General features: G+C 37.5%; 1 protein-coding gene across 3 annotated transcripts in view; it reads right to left on the reverse strand.

The window, feature by feature from the left end:
- Positions 1 to 13,382, reverse strand: part of PKN2 (protein kinase N2) — a 99,507-nt gene that overhangs the window by 67,994 nt on the left and 18,131 nt on the right. Inside the window, exon 1 of one of the 3 annotated variants that reach the window (XM_027768748.1) lies at positions 6,344 to 6,367. The exons of the other annotated variants lie outside the window; for them this stretch is intronic. The gene's annotated coding sequence lies outside the window, so the exon portion shown is untranslated. Of the gene's footprint in view, positions 1 to 6,343; positions 6,368 to 13,382 lie in introns of those variants that run through there. 3 annotated transcript variants of the gene reach the window in all.

Raw genomic sequence — 13,382 nt, forward strand, 5'->3', positions numbered from 1 at the left:
AAAAAAAAAAAACCAAACAAACAAAAAAACAAAAAAAATGATAATAGTATACAAGAAATTCCAGATACCATTAAGTGCCCAAACACCCAGATAATCAGTATTCCAGAAGCTGAAGAACTAACTAATGAGGACATTGATAACCTATTCCATGAAATCCTTTAAGAAGAGTTTCCAAATCTAGAGAGGCATTCAAATATCGAGACTCAAGAAATACAAAGACCCCTAACAGAATCAACCCAAGGAGATCTTCCCCAGGGCACATCATAGCCAGACTGGCCAAATCCACAAAGACAAGATAATAAAACTGGCAAGAAAGAAACTTCACGTTACGTATAAAGGTTACCCCATTAGGGTAACATGAGACCTCTCATCAGAAACAATGCGAGCAAGGAAAGAATGGGAAAACATATTTAAAGTGTTTAGTGAAATACAGTTTCAACCAAGAATACTATATCCGGAGAGATTAACCTTCATATGGGAAGAAAAGATAAAAATATTCTCAGATAAATAAAACCTGAAAGAATTTATCACCACCACCAACTCTTCAAGAAGTTCTGAAGGGAATGCTTTACCAGGAAAACTAAAGACACACATACAGAAATAAGAAAACAAAATGAAACCAAGAAAATGATCAACTTAATGCTAGGGACAAGAAATATCAATAATAATGTTGAATGTTTACTTCTAGGATTTAAACGGAAAGATTGGACTACCGTACCATTGCAAATTCAACAGAAGAGAGATTCCACAAGACTAAACTGACTTTTGAGTAGACATTACCAACTTTTTCTTTACTATGCTTTGTTTCCCTAATTTAAGAATTCTGCTTTCTTTTGAGCTGTTGATAGGTTCAGCAAATTGTTAAAATGAGTTCAATAATACCTGTTGCCTTAAATCAGAGATTGGAAATACCTGTTATTGGACTTTGACTGGAATGTCATATCTGATGATTAAACCAGAAACCATGGGACTAAGGTAGATCTCAAGTAAGCCAACAGAAGCTCTTGGAAAGATGGCCTGGCACCATTAACAGTTCTGCCTGGCAGAGAGGATTAGAGAAGCTATATGAAAGAATTTGTACCATAAAAATAACCTGGACTTTTCCAGACCAGCATTGTAATCAGTAGAGATTGCAAAAGAGCAGTCACAACCAGAGGATTATCTTGAGGAAGTCGTCAAAGGAAGAAAATGAGATTAATCTTTGCCAGCAGATGGTATATCACAGAATACTTGGTAGGCAGGGCTGAATTGAAAAGGTTCATGTGTGAATTGTTTGCTGTTTATGCGTTGGGTGTTTGCTTTACAACAGTTTGAGTAGTTGATATGATATGTAAATATTTTATATTTTCTCAAAAGTATTTGAAACCATACTGTCTCTGCTGTTACAGAATCACAAACAAAATTACAATATTTCTAACACTACTTTTAAAATTTAGTTTTTTTGAAAATTAGAAAGTTGTTTATTAAATTGTCAAGAACTATGGAGTATGAGCAAAAATTTTTTGATATGTAAAGTAAATGTTTGTGGGGAAATGTAAAAATAAATAAATAAATGATTTAAAAACATGGTGTTGAGGGAGGCCAAACAGTGGTTTGGTAGTTGAGGTAGCTGGATCCTATGTGGTTGGCTGTGTGACTGAAGTCCCACACCCAGTGGCTTAGAAAACACGCAGAGTGTGCGGGTACATGTGCATGTGTCCCCAAAGTCTCAAAAGGAGAAATGGAGAAGGGATTGTGATGTGATCATCCCCCAAGGGAAGATGCTTTCTCTTTCTCTCTCTCTCCCCCCACTCCTAACTGGTGAGCACACATGTTCTTTAGCAAATTAAAAAAAAAAAAAAAAAAAAAAAACCAAAAAAACCCACAACAAATGGTGCTGGGAAAATTGGTGTCCATATATGGAAGAATAAAACTAGACCCACTAGAGATAAAATTAACTCAAAATAGATAAGGACTTAAATATAAGATCACAAATCATGAAATTACTAAAAAAGCATGGGAGAAATGTATTAGGAAACTGGTCTAAGTAAAGATTTAAAAAGTAAGACCTGGGAGACCACTAGGTGGTGCAGTGGTTAAGGTGCTGCACTCCCACATGGCCAACCCCAGCTTGAGTCCTCGACGTGGTAGCTTGAAACTCAAGCAGGGTGGGAGTGCATGTGTGCCCAAAATACTGAGGGGAGAATGGAGAAGAGGTTGTGGTGTGGCCATTTGCACTGGGAGGTGATTTCTCACTTTTTCTTTCTCTGTCTCTCTGGCGAGCAGTCGAGCTCTATGGCAAAAAAGTCTCTCTAAAAAATATTTTTAAAAAGTAAGCCCTTGGGAAGGGACCAGCAGTTAGCATAATGGCTATGTCGCTGGACTCCCATGTAGTTGACTGCGATTTGAGTCCTGGACCTGGTGGCTTAAAGTCATGCCTGGCGTGTGTGCGTGCGTGCCCATCCAAGATCCCAAGAGGAGAATGGAGAAGGGACTGCAGAGTGGCCATCCCACCTAAGGGGTGATTTCTCGCTTTCTGACTCTCTTGTCTCTTTCTGTCTTTCTGGCAATTGCACGTGCCCTATAACAAAAACCTCTCCAAAAAAATAAAAAGAAAAAAACCAAAAGTAAGCCCTGTGCTAGCCCTGCAGTGAAGAGATTAAGTGCTGAGCACTGAAAGCTAGATCCTCCATGGTAGACAAGGTTTGAATCTTGCCCCTGGGGCTTGAAAAACACAACAGATGTTTATGTGCACGTACACCCAAATCCTGATAGGAAGAAAATGGGGGAAAAAGGACTGTGGTGTGACCATCCCCCATTAGGGGCTGCATTCCCTCTCTTTTTAAAAATTTCTTTCTTTCTCTAACAATAAAAATACGTAATTTCCTTCCTTCCTTCCTTTCTTAGGAGACAGACAGTGGCATAGAAATAAAACATGACACTCTACAGGGGAATCACACATGGGAAGGCCCCCAGTTCCTCTCAGGGACCTCTGAGTACTTCAGGCACATACTTCAGTGCCCGTTACTCACGGCTGGCTGAAGGCTGCAGTTCACTGCGGCCCTGGAACCCTGTTCGGGGTGCCCTCTGTCTGTCTCGCATTGCTCATGGAAGAGATACATAAGAAAAAATTTTAAAATGGCTAAGATGGTAAATTTACAAAAATAAAAAATAAGATCTTAAATGCAAAGACAAGAGACAACTAACAGTATGGGAAAAAAACATTTCCAAGTTACACATCCCATAAAAGATGGATAGCCAGAATATAATATTTTTAATCTCACCGCTAAAAAACCCAAATAATACAATTATAAAATGGATAATCAATTGCATAGACAGTTCTTGAGAGAAGACATTCAACAAGTAGATGGTAACATGGTCAATATCACTAATCATCAGAGAAATGTCGATCAAAATAAGGTATCACCTCACCCTAGTTAAAATGGGCATTATCAAAGCAACCAAAGAACAAAAAGTTCTGAAGAGGTTGTAAAGAAAGATCTCTTATGCACATTGGTGGGAATGTAAATTAATAGAGCCACTACAGAAAACAGTATAGCAGTTCTTTGTAACTCTAAAAATAGAACTACCTATGACTCAGTAATCCCATTACTAGATACATGGCCAAAATAAAAGAAATGAGGAAATAAGTATGTTGAAGAGATATCTACACTCCCAGGTTTACTGCAATACCATTTATAATAGCTAAGATATAGATTCAACCTAAAAATTTAACAACAGATAATGAATAAGGAAAATGTGACATATACACACAATGGAATATTATTCAGACACATAAAAATATTATTTCTCTCATTTGAAGCCATGAACTTGAAAGAAATAATGCTAAGTGAAATAAGCCAGGTACTGGGACCGGCAGTTAGTGTAATGGCTATGTCGCTGGACTCCCATGTAGTCGACCACGGTTCACGTCCCGGACCCAGTGGCTTAAAACTCACGCCGGGTGCATATGCGTGAGTGCCCAAGATCCCAAGAGGAGAATGGAGGAGAAGGGACTGCGGCATGGCCATCCCCCCTGGGGGGTGATTTCTCGCTTTCTGTCTCTATGTCTCTCTGTCTGGCGAGCGCACGCGCCCTATAGCAAAAAACCTCTCAAAAAAAAAAAAAAAAAAAAAGCCAGATACTAAAACAAATACCGCATGTCCTCATTCATCAATGGTAGATAAAAGATTTGACTGCACAGAAGTGAAGAGTGAAATGATGGATATTAGAAGCTGAGAAGGATGGAGGTAATAGGGAGAACTCAGATTATATCTTCCAGATACACATCTGTAAGTAAATAAATGGAATGTTCTAAATTAACTATCACACATTAGAGTAACTATAGTTGATGACAATCCAATGTGTATTTTAAAATATCAAAACAAGAGAGAATTTCGAATGTTCACAAAACAAAGACATATGTTTGAAATGGTGGTTATATTTATTAATAGTACCCTGATTTGATCATTATACTTTGTATATAATTTTGGTGCTTGCTTCAACTGCACATATACTATATAAATGTTGAAAAACTATGCTGTATGCCACAAATATGGAGACACTATTATGTCAAATAAGAATTAAAATTAAAAAGAGGGAGGAAGTTATCTAATAGTAAAGACACTGGATTAATTAGGAAGTAGTTGCAGAAGGCTACAGAATTCTCTAAAGGCCATTAACTATAGGATAGTCCTCTACATGGAATTAAGAACCTACAGGTAAAGATCTCAACCTCTTAAATTGTTCTATACTGAGAGTACATTTTCTTGAAAACGTGTTAAAAATTTTGGTGTTCAAATGCCAAGTTACTGGGAATATTTTAGTATATGAGAAATATTAAGTATACGTATATTTAAATTAACATCCAACCTAATACATAAGCTTCCTTTATTAATTCCTAAAAACCATAAATGTCCTGTTACTTACATTTTTAGTAATATCTCATTCATTTTATCACACTGAAAGGTTGGTGTCCCCTAGTAGTAATATGTCAGAACAAAACAACTTAAGTGCAGAAATGTATTGAGTAATGCTCAAGTTAAAATATCACCATTTATTTCCTAAATGGATTCTGACTTACAATCTTAATTTAAAATACTTTGGGCCTGGCCCACTGCCCAGTGCTTAAGTGTTGTGTGGAAGGAGTCAGATTCCACATGGCTGACCAGTTTCACTCCTGGCTCCAGCAAACTGGGCACATGTGCCCACGATCTCACGGTAAAGAATGGAGGAAAGGGGACTGTGTGTGACCAGGCTCTGCTAAAGGGGCATTTTTTCTCTCCTCTCTCTCTGGTACATGCATTCACCCTATGATGTATTGAAAACAAAAAACCTTTATATATTATGGTATATTAGGAGTCTTCGAAAGTTCACAGAACATGTGAATTATGAAAAATCTATGCATGGGACCAGCAATTAGCATAATGGCTATGTCGCTGGACTCCCATGTAGTTGACCAGGGTTTGCGTCCTGGACCCAATGGCTTAAAACTCACGCCAGGTGCGTGTGTGTGCATACCCAAGATCCCGAGAGGAGAACGGAGAAGGGATTGCGGCGTGGCCATCTCCCCTGGGGGGTGCTTTCTCGCTTTCTCTCTCTGTCTGTTTGGAGAGCACACGCGCCCTATAGCAAAAACCTTTCAAAAAAAAGGAAAAAAATCTATGCTTGGATTTCATATTTTTTGCACCAAAATAAACTCACTTTAATTCCATTTTTCCACAAACTCTTTGAAGTCTCCTCATTATGTTAATTTCCTAATAATTCATAACCCATCCTGATTATTACCCATTTGAAAGAACTGCACATGCATTACTTTACATTCTGAATTCTGAATATGGTGTTTTGTTGCCTTGATAAAATGTTTAGTAGTATATAATAATCACAGCTTGAAAGTACATTCCTTCTACAGAAGTCACAGTCCATGAGATACTATGAAAGCATACATGGGAAGGGGTAAGAGCCTAAGATAGTCTGATCAGATACAAATTATAACTCAGCTTTTGGTATATAGTCTGATATATCATCTGTCGTATGATTAGAATATAAATTTGCTTTTAAATATCATAATTGTATCGTTCGGGAGCCAGCAGTGGTATAGTGGTTCAGGCAGCTGAATCCCACATGGCTGGCTGTCCGGTTCAAGTTCCAGATTTGCCAGCTTGAAAAACATGCTGAACGAGGTCAATATGTGGCAGATAGGTTAGGGCACTAGACTCCCATATGGTTGACCACAGTTCAAGTTCTGAACTTGGCAGCTTGAAACACACCGGGCATGTTTATGTGCATGCCTAAAATCCCGAGAGGAGAATGGAAGAGAAAGGACTGTGGGGGTTGCCCTCCACCCTGGGGGATGGTTTCTCACTTTTTCTCTCTCTGTGTCTTGGCAAGCTCACTCACTCTCCCTCATAGCAAAAATCTCTTAAAAAACAAAAAGAGAGAGAAAGAAAGAAAGAAAAACATGCTGAGCATATATGCAAATTTTACAAAAATTTATTTAGTATCTTTTATGGGTAAAGTCCTATTCTAGACACTGGTGACTGGTGATATATACATAGCAAGCAGCTCTTCCTATAGGTTGGTGACTTTGATCTAAGTTTACAGAAGCATACTTAATATAACTTCATTTATAATAAAACTGTTATCCTAAAAAAAAAAAAACCCAGATGTGATGTTTATTTAAGTCCATAAAATATCCTTTAAATGCCATTTGTAAAACAAAATTTTTTAAATAATAGGGCATGCACATGCATGCAAGGGAGTAGGGGGAGAAAAGCACCATCAACAGGGGTGTCATCAAACTGCTATCCCCTTTCCCCATCCCTACAACTCCTTGGCATTTTGGGCATGTGCTGGGCATATTTCCAAGCCAACTCAGAGTTCTGAATCTGAATCTGTGAATGGTCGTGCAGCTTAAAGCCTTATGGGGAACTGAACAACTGCTGCACCAGAATTATTTTTCTAATAGACAGGGTCTCACTACGTTGCCCAGGATGGCTTCAAATCATGATTCCCCCACCTCAGCCTCTCAAGTAGCTGGGATTACAGGTGCATGACACTAAGCCTGCTTAGAAATAATTTTAAAACCCATAACTTATTACAGTTTTGTCTCAGTATTATTAAGAAAGCTTAGGGAAAGTAGTAGGCTAAAAGTAATTTTCCCGCATTCTTTTCCTATCTGTTACCAAATTTATAGATAAACGGTTATACCAATATAATAATTTTATGAATGAACCAAATCAAACATGTTTACATTAGGATTACAGAGGACAATAAAAGACAATACATATAATTTCTCCTTAAATTTGATTACTATTCTAACATCGCTTTACCCCTATAGCTTTGAAACTTTATCAACTATCAACTTTCTATCTAAAATTATAAAGTGTCTTTATAAGCATTCTAAAAGCATTCCAAATGCATATTGAGTTTATTAAATTCATTTTTATTCTAAGAACTTAAATATCTATTAATTAATCACCCCAGTAATATGAAGTCATTCTCCAGTTCACTCATATCTCACATTTACCACTACTAAAGTTACCTTCAGTAAACAGGTGACATCTCAATAGAAAATATAATTGAAAATCATCTCTATTTCAACAGAAAGCATGTTACTAATTTCAGACTCACACACTTTCAACACAGAAACATATTTCACACCAAAGATGTCCAAATTTATTGAGCAAAGGTGGGATATTAAAGGCAGTAAAGAGAGAGAGAAGAATTATAAATAAGGATACCTTGGAGCTAGCCCATGGCTTGACGGTTAAGGCAGCTGAATCTAACATGGCTGACTGTGTGGTTCAAGTCCTAGACCTGGAGGCTTGAGAAACATGCTGAGCATATATGTGTGTGCATGCCCAAAATCCTAATAGGAGAGACAGATGGAAGAGAAAGGATTGTGGTGTTACCATGCCCCATGGGGGTGTCTTCTCATTCTCGTTTTCTCTCACTTCCCTCTCTCTCTGACAAAGTTTTTTTTAAAACAATAAAGAAAATCTAAGTTCTAGTCATACTTTTGTCTAGTTTATTCTAAGATTAATAACAAATACTTAAATTGTGTTCAATTTTTTTTTTTGGAAAGGTTTTTGTTATGGGGCATGTGCACACGCCAGAAAGACAGAGAGGGGCAGAGAGACAGAAAGCAAGAAATCACCCCCTGGGGGGATGGCCATGCCGCAACCCCTTCTCCTTCAATCTCCTCTCAGGATCTTGGGCACGCACACACAAAATTTCCATACAGTCTGATCTTATTATTTCTTTAAATTATATAACATTTATACCTTTTAAAGATATTTATATTCTTGGGAACCAGCAGTTAGCTGGCTATGTTGCTGGACTCCCACGTAGTTGACCGCAGTTCGCATCCCAGACCCGGTGGCTCAAAACTTACGCTGGGCGCGTGTACGTACATGCCCAAGATCCCGAGAGAATGGAGGAGAAGGGATAGCGGTGTGACCATCCCCTCCGGGGGGTGATTTCTTGCTTTCTGTCTCTATGTCTCTCTCTGTCTGGCGAGTGCATGAGCCCTATAGCAAAAACCTCTCCAAAAAAAAATATTTATATTCTTAATCATTTGAAATTAGTGTGATTGAACTTACCGCTATTTTAGACCCAAAAAAATTGAAATAGGACCAGCAGTTAGTGTAATAGCTATGTTGCTCGACTCCCATGTAGTCGACCATGGTGGCTTAAACTCACACCGGGCATGTGTGTGTGTGTGTGTGTGTGTGTGTGTGTGTGTGTGTGTGTGCGTGTGCCTGCCCAAGATCCCCAGCAAGAGGAGAATGGAGAAGGGATTGTGGTTTGGCCATCCCCCCTGGGGGGTGATTTCTCACTTTCTGTCTGTCTCTGCGCATGTGCCCTATAGTAAAAAACTCTCCAGAAAAAAAAAAATTAGATGTAAAATAGGAGGAGGGGCATAGAAAATGTTTTTCCATTCGAACTATCTATGATCATTTCTAGAAAGCTGCCTTCAATTACTCTACACTTTAATCATTCCTATAGTCTGTACAAATTTGGCACTTATACATTCAGTCTGACTATCTAAGGTCATGATTCAAATACTTCTCACTGACTTCCCAGTGTACTTCTACCTTGACTCCCAGAACTACTTCCACATTTCTATCTGCCTCCTACATAGTGGCACTTTCTCTCCGACGGTCACTCCAGCAAGCACATGTGCCTTATAGCAAAAACCTCTCCCCCTAAAAGAAGGGGGGAAAAAAGAAAAGAAACACACAGTGAGGTTGTGTATGCCCATAATCCAGACAAGAATGAAGAAGGGAATGCAGTGTGGCCATCTCCTGGGAGGTGATTTTTTCACTTTCTCTCTGTCTCTCTCCTGTGAGCAAACATGCCTTATAGCAAATAAAAAAGAAAGAGTATAAATATGAAGAAATGGAGTGTGTCTCTGATACCAGGTGCTTTTTCAATTGGAGACTAAGTCTAATGTTCAAAAAAAGAAAAAAGTTAATGTAAGATGGAGGGAATAATAAGCAATTTTAATAAATAATAACTTTCAAGCTCTTCTTTTGTTCAAGTACTATGTTTACATTTAGTTAAATGTATTTTATTTTTCTAAACCTGTATCATTTTTACTTTTGGTAACATTTCCAGAATGGCATGAATATTACCAATGTTGGTTCTAATTTTGACTCAGTTTTTTACATTAATCCATTTGAATCCTATTAATAACTTTTGCTTTAATGGTGATTTTGGATTGAGTGCTTCCTTCTTTCCTGTTATTATCCTAGTGCAACAATTCTCCAAGTGTGATCCACTGGCCACCGGAAGTCCCAATAAGCTTGCTTAATAACTTAAATAGTGTATTTCCCTGCCATATTTTAAAGTTCCATGACAGAAGAAAAGTAAATTTGATTACTATAAAATATTATGAACATTATTATATGACCAAGCCCCAGAATAATGCTTTGAATATTGCAGGTGCTCAGTAAATATTTGTTGAATGAATGGAGAAATGACTGTTCAAAGCTAACACGCCAAGCAGCAATAATTTAGAGAAAAAAGAGCTATCAATCTATCTATATGTATATACACACGTACATACATACACACACACACACACACACACACACACGCACACACACCAGTAAGGCCATTTGGTATAGGAATAAGGAATACTACAAGCCTAAAGAAAATGTAAAATTTTCTTTTCTTTTTTTCTTTAAGAGGTCTTTGCCATAGGACACACCTGCTTGCCAGAGGTGGTGTGTGTGTGTGTGTGGGGGGGAACAGAGACAATGTGAGAGCAAAAGTCAAAAATCACCCCCTAGGGGGAACGGCCAATTCCTTCTCCTCTATTCTCCTTTTGGGCTCTTAAGCATACATGCATATGCGCCTGGTGTGATTTTCAAGCCACCAGGTCCAGGACTCAAAACCAGTCGGCCATGTGGGAGTCCAGCAACGTAACCACTAGGCCGCCTGCTGACTCCCAAAATGTAAAATGTTCTATGTATATTCTGTAAGCCAGACAGCAAAATGTGGCATAGACTGCATAAATGTAATTTATAAAAACAGTGCTAAAAAAAAATCAATGTTTTATATATTTAAAGGGCTAAGACTAATTTATTTCAAAGATAATCAATTTATATAACCATCTATATTCTCCATCACTGAGGCATTACATTATAACTGAATATAAGACAAAAATTACATTTAAATCACAATTTAGAATTGGTAATTCTAAAGTATAACCTATTAGTGTATCATGATACATAAAGTAACAAACTCCAAAATGAAGAACTTTTCTCCTGATATAAGCAACACCCTAAAGGAAGACAAACGGTCACCTTAAGAGCTAGAGCTATCCTGTACTTTACTATCAGATGGAATAAAGTTTCTTTAAAAAAATCACATATTCCATTATGGGTGGGGTTTTACAACAAAAACTTATAGAAAACCAGTTAATACCCATAACTGGTTTCCATATTTCCATTCACATAATACAAGAACTACAGGTTTAACAGGTTCAACCACAATAACCATATTACAGGATAACAGGTAGGCTACCACTACGGAAGTAGAGAGTATCACTAGGCATTATATATTAAGGAATGCCTTAATAATGAACGATTTGAGGGATTTTCCTCTCAGATTGGCAACCTGCATTGTTAGTTATCAACTGAATAATCAAATAACCATCAGTCTTATCTTAACGTTCTACTGAATATTGTCCAATAAGATGGATTTCTTTCAAATACAAAACAAAAATGCATTAAGAGAAAAATACAGGAACAGACTCTAGCAATCTGAATATTAATTATATATGTATTACTTGTGCTATTTTCTAGAGTGTTCTGGGATAAAGAAATATCAAATGACATTAAAGTTATTTTCCCTTAATATTTTGGTTAAAAATATATGATCAAGTAATTCATAGGAAAACAATACAGAATGGGCAGCAAGCAAATGAAAAATACCAACCCTGTGTTATGGTCAGGGAGTTATCTTTTCATACAAAAATTACTGGAAAATATTAAAATATAACCTGTGGGAAAAAGGAACTCCAATATGGAGAGCAATGTGGCCATCAATCTCTGGTTAACTTCATATTCATTTGCTTAGAAAGAACAATTCCATTTCTAGAAGTATATAAACTATAAAAATGTATAAAATGCTGAAGATTGTTGCTTAAAACCATTGTGACAAGAGAAAAATAATCAATTTCTATAACCGTCTCTATAAACATCAGATTTGTATAAAATATATATACAGTGAAATAGTATACCATTCCTACATTTATCTATTAGCTAACCAAGTTGTGTAGATATAAATTTATTAGTAAACATAGTGGGTAAATATGAAAAAGCCTAGTAAATTAAAAACAAAACTTGTAAGAGCATATGTTCAATGTAAGACTACTAATGTAAGTTGCTAGAGAATGATAACAGTAGAAGGATGGTGAGTGGAAAAGCATACAGCTATCTTTAAAAAACATAATGTGAATTTGGCAAAACATTTACTCAGAGAAAAAAGGAGAAAAATTATTCTTGGCTTTTTTATATGTTTAAAATAATCCCTAGTCAACAACAACAACAAAAAACTAAGTGTGTTAGAGGAGACTTTCACGTCTGACCAAGATGAAGTAGAAGTGGGTAAATTTAGGGACCAGCAGTTGGTGTAATGGCTATGTCACTGGACTCCCACATAGTCGACCACGGTTCAAGTCCCTGACCCAGTGGCTTAAACTCACGCCGGGTGCATGTGCGTGTGTGCCCAAGATCCCGAGAGGAGAATGGAGGAGAAGGGATTGCGGCGTGGCCATCCCCTCTGGGGGGTGATTTCTCGCTTTCTATCTCTCTGTCTCTGTCTGTCTGGCGAGTGCACGCGCCCTATAGCAAAAACTTCTCCAAAAAAAGAAAAAAAAAAGAAGTGGGTAAATTTATTCTCCTAGATGAAGCAAAAACAAAGTCAGATCAGACATATAAAACAATGGTTTCCAAGATACTGGACAACAGGAAACAACTGTGATTCCAAACATGGGAAAGAAACGAAGTGTTCTTTGACTCAAATTAAATCAGAAATCAATGAAATAAAAAGACCTCGAAAAAATAGCCATGAATTGGAAAATAACATACTGCTAATTTAACTATGGGCCAAAGGAAACTTAACAGGCATTCTGGAGAAAATGAAAACAAAAATGTAAAATTTGTGCAACAGTGCTAAAAAAAAAAGGAAACCATATGATTGCATCAATAGGTACACACACAAAAATTAGACAAAATCCAACATCCTTCCTCATAAAAACACTAACCTGGAAAGAGAAACGTCCCCAATGTAGTGAAAGGACAAGTATAAAACTAACATAGCCAAACTTACAGTAAAAGTAAGACTGTAGGCTTTTACACTAATATCAGGAACAAGATAAGGATGACTGCTCTCACTATTGAACAATGTACTGGAGGTTCTAGTCAGTGTGATCAAGCAAGAAAAAGAAATAAAAAGCACTCAAAATTGGGAAGGAAAGAGTAAAACTCTATGTGCACAGATATTATTTTTACATAAAAAGACTATGGAATCTACAAAAAAAGCTATCAGAATAAATGAGTTCTGCAAGTTGAAGGACATATGAGCAATATACAAAAACTAACTGTACCTTGGGAACCAGCAGTTAGTGTAATGGCTATGTCGCTGGACTCCCACGTAGTTGATCGCGGTTCGTGTCCCGGACCCGGTGGCTTAAAACTCACGCCAGGCGCGTGTGCGTGCGTGCCCAAGATCCTGAGAGGAGAATGGAGAAGGGATTGCGGCGTGACCATCCCCCAGGGGGGTGATTTCTCACTTTCTGTCTCTATGTCTCTGTCTGTCTGTCTGGCGAGCGCACGCGCCCTACGGTGAAAATCTCTCACAAAAAAAAAAAAAAAAAAAAAAAAACCTAA

Source organism: Tupaia chinensis, unplaced genomic scaffold, assembly GCF_000334495.1.
Source record: "Tupaia chinensis unplaced genomic scaffold, TupChi_1.0 Scaffold147417_1, whole genome shotgun sequence".
Lineage (NCBI taxonomy): Eukaryota > Metazoa > Chordata > Mammalia > Scandentia > Tupaiidae > Tupaia > Tupaia belangeri.